This window comes from Odontesthes bonariensis, chromosome 23 (genome assembly GCF_027942865.1).
Source record: "Odontesthes bonariensis isolate fOdoBon6 chromosome 23, fOdoBon6.hap1, whole genome shotgun sequence".
Lineage (NCBI taxonomy): Eukaryota > Metazoa > Chordata > Actinopteri > Atheriniformes > Atherinopsidae > Odontesthes > Odontesthes bonariensis.
Window position 1 is genome coordinate 31305414 of NC_134528.1, and position 6350 is coordinate 31311763.

Consider the following 6350-nt stretch of genomic DNA (forward strand, 5'->3'; position numbering starts at 1 on the left):
CAGAGAAAAGCTGTTAGGAGCAAGGGGGAGACTGGTGGACTAAGGTTAAGTAAGAGATTATTTTTCCCCTTAGTATTGCTTTTCCTGTTTCCCAAAGAAGTGATGGTGTTGTTTCTGGCAAGTCATCCAGTTCAAGAGAGAATGCCCACTCTCTTTTTAAGTATATGTCAAAGTCAGGATTGGGTGGGGTTGATGTTCCATGGTAAGGTATACATGTCTGTAATCACTTATAATAATCGGGTGTATTTCTGCATTGGAAATATAACAGGTGATTGAGTTGCTGGTGAGTAAGAAGTCAATAAAGGAGTTGGTGAGAAAAAGATAATTTTCTGGTGGATGGATGTGTTAGCCACCAATCATCTCCAAGACCAAAATCATTGGAATACTGTTTAAATATTTCTGTGGATTGTATCAGGGTTCTGGGTTTGTGTGTGTGTGTGTGTGTGTGTGTGTGTGTGTGTGTGTGCTTGTGAGCTGGGTGGCTGTCGGCCCCAGGATTACTCCTGATTGCTTTCACCTGCGAACCTGTTGCCTTGCTCTGGTATTTGAGCTCCAGTCTTTCAGATGATTGATCCCAGATTGTGTTCACCCTTAGTAGGTACTTCTTTGGCCATTCACAGAAAACCAAACATTATTTCATTTCAAGTTCTGGCTGTAAACATCTATTGTCTGCTTCACTTTACTTTACAAGTTATTATTATTATTATTATTATTATTATTATTATTATTATTATTATTCACAGTCGTTGAGAGTTCAAGCGTCCATCACAGGAAAACAACCTCAAGGAAACTTCATCCGGAAAAAGCCACTCTGCACCACCAACGTTCCAACCACCAGTTTTCAGCCTAGGGAATCACAGGGAAGTCAGTCCATGTTTTACCATCACAGCGACAGATCCGTCATGAGAGAGTTCACTGCTGTACAGAAAACCTCCATTCATCGTGCATATTTGTCTCACTTTGTACATAAAACCCCTCAGGAGGAGGTTCTGTAGTGTAGCGGCTATCACATCTGCTTTACATGCAGAAAGTCCTGGGTTCAAACCCCAGCAGAACCAAGCTTCAGAGACTCCCTTACATGTAGCTTCAGTAACTCAATTCCTATCAATATCTGTCAAGCCATAATAGCTCAGTTGGGAGAGCATTAAGCTGAAGATCTAAAGGTTCAATACCAGGTTTCAGCAGTGGGACTTGACTTTCTTATAGGCTGGCCGTGGCTCAGTGGTTGGAGTGGGTCGTCCAATAACCAAAAGGTTGGCATTTCCCATTTGCCACACAAACAGAAATTTGGGGAGCTGGAGGGGTGGCAGTCCACCTCCACGGCCGAGGTGCCCTTGAGCAAGGCACCATACCCCCATGCTCCCCGGGCGCCCCAACGTATATGGCATTGCCCTATGCATGTGTGTGTTGGACAGATGGGTTAAATGCAGAGGACAAATTGAGTGTATTTCCCTGCATGTACATGACAATAAAATCTGATCTTAATCTTACTGGAGCTTACCTCCTCGTCTCAGTCTCCTGGTTAATCTTAACAGATTGCGTGTTACATAGGAAGCTACTGGCTCTGTATAGTGATGGGTTGAAAACTGTATTAAAATCTTCTCCAATCACAATTGGAGAATCACATAAAGTAGAAAGTGAATTGAAGAAATTCTGAAAGAAGGTTGTGTCATCATTATTTCGACCATAAAAGGATGCAATAGTTATTGGTCTGTTGTTAACTGTTATCTCAATTATGATAAATATGCCTTCAGACTCAGTGATATTGCTATTATGAGTGAATGGATTTGTGTAGAAAAGTGGCTACCCCTCTAAAGTAAGTGAGCAAAGAAGACATGTCATGCATATTGTATAAACTAAGACGTGCTGTGTGACTGTGTGTGTAAATGGGTGAATGTGGCTTGTAGTGTAAAGGTGCTTTGAGTGGTCAGACTGGGAAACGGCTACATGAGTAGTCTATTTACCATTTACTGTGTACTAGGGAAAGACTTTAATCAAGTTTGCAAAGTTTGCCGAAGCTTGGAACTTGTATGTGTGAGACATGAGGACCTATTGTTTAATCAAAACTAATCATAGATGGGGAGTTTGGGCGTAGTGGGTACAGCAGGCGCCCCATGTACAAGAGGCTATAGTCCTCGCTGCAGCTGGCTCCAGTTCAAGTCCCACATCAGACAGCCCTTTGCTGCGTGTTGTTCCACCTCTCATTGCTTCCTGTCTCTCTCCACTGTCCTATCTAATAAAGGCATAAAAAGCCCCAAAAAATTATAAAAAAAAAAAAAACTAATCATCTATCCATCCATCTTCTGTAGCCAGTTTATCATGGTCATCAGTCAATCATAGGGCTCACTCACTGACGAAAACTGAATGTCTTTTGATCACACATGGCTTAAACTGTACCAACCAGCATTATGAAATCTGTAGGAGTTTGTCAAAATGTAATGTTATGTAAACCGAACTCCTAAATGGTGTCTATGAACCAAAATGACCACTTTTACTTTGTTTTCAGCTCATACCTCAAAGGGGATTTTTTGCTGGGCTTGACATGTTCTGTGTGTTCCACGTTTCATAAATTTCAGTGGTGTAGTTTTGTAGAGGCATTCATTGTGCATATTTGTCTGACTTTGTGAATAAAAGTACCTCAGAGGTTCTGTAGTGTAGTGGTTATCATGTCTGCTTTACATGCATGCAGGCCTGGGTTCAACCCCCAGCAGAACCAAGCTTCAAAGATGAACTTTCACCACCTGCAGAGTCATATGAGGATTTTTGAAGATTTCAGGACCAGTTGTACTGGCAGTCTGAGGTGTACGGAGTGAGGGGAACAGTAAAAGTACAGGCCCCTGTGGTGCTGCTGACCACCTCCATCTCACAACTTGTGGTTTGTTTTTCAGATGGTCTCTAATCTAGGTGCTTGTGGAGGCATCCACTTGTATTTTGTGCAGCTTCACATATAACAGGTCTCAGTTTGTCCCTTCAACTTGAATGTGACAATTTGAGGAAAATCTATTTTTTCTGTTCTTGGGAGCATGTGTTAGGGTGTCTGAAGTCACTAGCAGGTGTAAAACTCCTGACATTTTGTTTTTTAGTTCCCCTTTGTTTTAAAGTTCTTCATTTCATGAGCCAATCCGATTTTCATTTCAAAAGTACCTCACCCATTAAGTCCACGCCACTTCCTCTGCTAAACCTCAACTTCTGTGCTGCTGACCTCATTTAAAAGGGTGGGTTCGAGCACTCTGAAAACAAAGTGTTTTCTGTTTATTTTATGTTCAAAATAATCTCAAATTGTGTCAAATTGTTAAAAAGAGTATGATATGAAACTCTTTAAAACCTGTGCTCATTTCGTTCATGACCACACATCTCTCAAGTTGTTCTACTGATGCTTGCTTTCTAGCCTTTTTCTGTACAAATAAATATTTTTGGAGGCTTAAACCCAGAATTCTATAGTTCTGGCTGTCATGATAATAGCCGTTTTCGTACTGTAGGAACCTTTGGCAGTTCTAATAACCTTTTAATCCGCGGGGCCGTTTTCTCCCGTGTTCGGACATACAGGAACTCGGGGCTTTCTCCCTTAGTTCCTATAACTATTTAGCTCCTTCTCCGAGGTCGGGTCTTTTCATAGTTCTTATAGAACTAATCTAACGGAGGTGTTTGGTGGTCGGTAGCTACGCCCCATGTCATGCTATCACGGCTGAAATGTTTCATCATACACAGACACAACCGGCGGGTGTTTAATAAGTTAAACTTACACTGGTCTCATTTGTCTGCAGCGCTCTGCTCTCCTTTCTTCCTTCATGAAATGAAAAAGTATCGTCTCCTGACTCTCTCTGTGAGCTCTTCCAGCCTCGATATTAGACGCCTGATGTGATCGTCCATGATTAATATCACCATCATGCAGACCATGAACACGGTGGCCTCCCTGCTCTCCATGTTAGCTTCTTTGTGGTGTTTTTTCTTCTCTCCTTACTTTTACCGGTTTTGTTTTGTTTTGTTTTGTTGTTGAATGTGGCGCTAAACGGCTAACGTAACACGTCACTGACGCAGACGGCTGCGCGCGGCGCATCAGTCCCGACCTGGTCCCGACTAATGTGCGAATGCAGACTGAAACAGTTCCGCTGGGGAAGGATAGTTATCAGAACGAAATTCGAGTAGGACAGTTCTGATAACTGCGTTCTTATAACTACTCTGTCCGAAAGCGGCTAATAACTGTATTCCCCATAATAGTTGGAGGACATAGCTGGGGATAGGAACATCTCAGGATCTGTGCTTAGACTGTTGCGTCATAAAATAGATGGATGCCTGTACATGACTACATCTATTTACTACAAAGTCCTGGTCCATGTTTAATAAAAAGAGCACAGAAAACTAATACTGTAAAGCTTTTTGTTCTCCAAAAACGGTTCCAAATGGTCTGCAAAAACCCTCTTTATGTCTGATATTTCCTTTCCTGACTTGACACCACGACTGCATTTTTCAACTACATCTTGATTGGATTTAGTTTTACACAAAGAACTAGGGCTGCACGGTGACGTGGTGGTTAGCACCATCGCCTCACAATAAGGGGTTCCTGCTTGGAATACTGGCTGGGGCCTTTCTGTCAGGTTTCCATGTTTTCTCCATGTATGCGTGGGTTACCTGGTCCTGGTACCTGGTCATTCATAGACACCAGGTACCTGCGGCTTCCTCCCACCATCGCAAAACTAAATTGACCCTAGGAGTGTGCGTGGTTGTGTGTCTCTGTGTGGCCCTGTGATGGACTGGCAATTGTAAATATGTAGGGTGAAAAGCTGAAGTCTATGAATTACAATAAAATCACAGTGACCTATCATTTGGTGGAAAATGTTTTGATCTATGCTCGGAATGTCTATATCAGAACTGGTATGGGAACGATAATCATTTTGCATTTAGGACTTACAACTCCAACAGTTCCACAAACAGACTGTTCTTGATCATCAATAATGATACAGAATGCTAATGCCTCCTGCAGCTACGTGGCTGATAACTTTTCATTTACATAAAAGGCATTTATAACGTCAACATGTCAAAATCATTTTATAGATAGAGCGTAATAGAGGATAGGGCAGATCTGCTGGCTCACTGAAAATGATGCATGATCAATCTGTTGGAATATATTGAGGAAGGAATTTCTCGGGGGTTTTCTTGGGGTTTTAATGAACTGCATTGTTGGTGTTAAAGAATAAGACAGAGGCTTTTCAACCCCAAAGCTCAATTATTTGATTTCAATTTGCTGTTGTTGTATGTATTGCTGGTACCCGCTGTGGTCACTTTACAGTAAAATGCTTTACCTCAGATGAATCTTAGCTTTTCAGCTGTATGTCACATATGTATCTACTTCTTCACACCACCTGAGAATTTATAAAGAAAACAGCTGATGGCCTGTTGGGAAGCGGTACAAATGTAAGGGTTAATTACTCTGTAATGTTACAGAGGTTTCCCTAAATTGATTTCAATTCAAATAAATGGAAGAATGTTAGACATGTTGACACTGTATTGAAACAATAATGGTGAAGGAATTCAATTTCAACACATGCATAACCATAAAACCCATTTGAAATAGAATCAGTTCAATTGAAAGCCACCTTAAGGTCTTTACCTATGTTAGTTTAGTGGAGTATGTTCTACAATCAAAATGTTTGAAAGAAACAAGCGGGTGAGGAGACATTTACCCAGGTCATGCAGGTGGTGTTATACAGGTGAGGTAACTCTGTTGCACCTGTCTGTCTGTGTGGATTCCCATGCTGAACGTCCCTATCCTGTCAGAGCGCATCTCCAGGAGCCTGCACAGGCAGCTAATCTGCAGCTGCTGCTGAAGGACAGATATTATGCTCTGTAAAATACGGAAAGACCTCATTTGTCTCAGCTTTCTTTGGAGTGTGTGTCTGTCAGTGTGCTAATGGGCCACGGCTTTATTGCTCTCCGTGTACTATGTATGGTTGCACATGTTTATTCAGTGTGTGTCCACGTGTCTCATTTTATTTGTGTTCAGACACTGGTGGAGTGTTTAAAGGATTCTCTCATTGACAGCAGGTTATCAACTTGGCCTCTGTCCACCAATCAGTCACATTGATGTGCGTGTGCGTGTGTGTATATGTGTGGACTTAATGTCTCTGTCAAACCCTCTTGCCATTTGTTCACACAGTGATTATACATCAGTTAGGGGGGGACATGTATTTATGTGTGCATGTAACATGCTTGCCTGGCTGCTCTCCACTCAATTAAGGTTTAATGCCTTGATAAATTAGAAAATGTTGTGTGTGCACCTGTAACACGTATGAAAATATGTGCAGTGTCAAAAATATGGAAAACTAATGCATATGAAGAAGCTGTAGTACCTT

General features: G+C 41.7%; 2 non-coding genes across 2 annotated transcripts; both read left to right on the forward strand.

Annotated features, from left to right (window-relative positions):
• The first annotated feature begins 985 nt into the window (after positions 1–985).
• trnav-uac (transfer RNA valine (anticodon UAC)) lies at positions 986–1058 on the forward strand. The gene has a single exon. It is a non-coding gene; the product is annotated as a tRNA-Val (tRNA).
• Positions 1059–2643: 1585 nt separating this feature from the next.
• On the forward strand, positions 2644–2716 carry trnav-uac (transfer RNA valine (anticodon UAC)). The gene has a single exon. It is a non-coding gene; the product is annotated as a tRNA-Val (tRNA).
• Positions 2717–6350: the final 3634 nt, after the last annotated feature.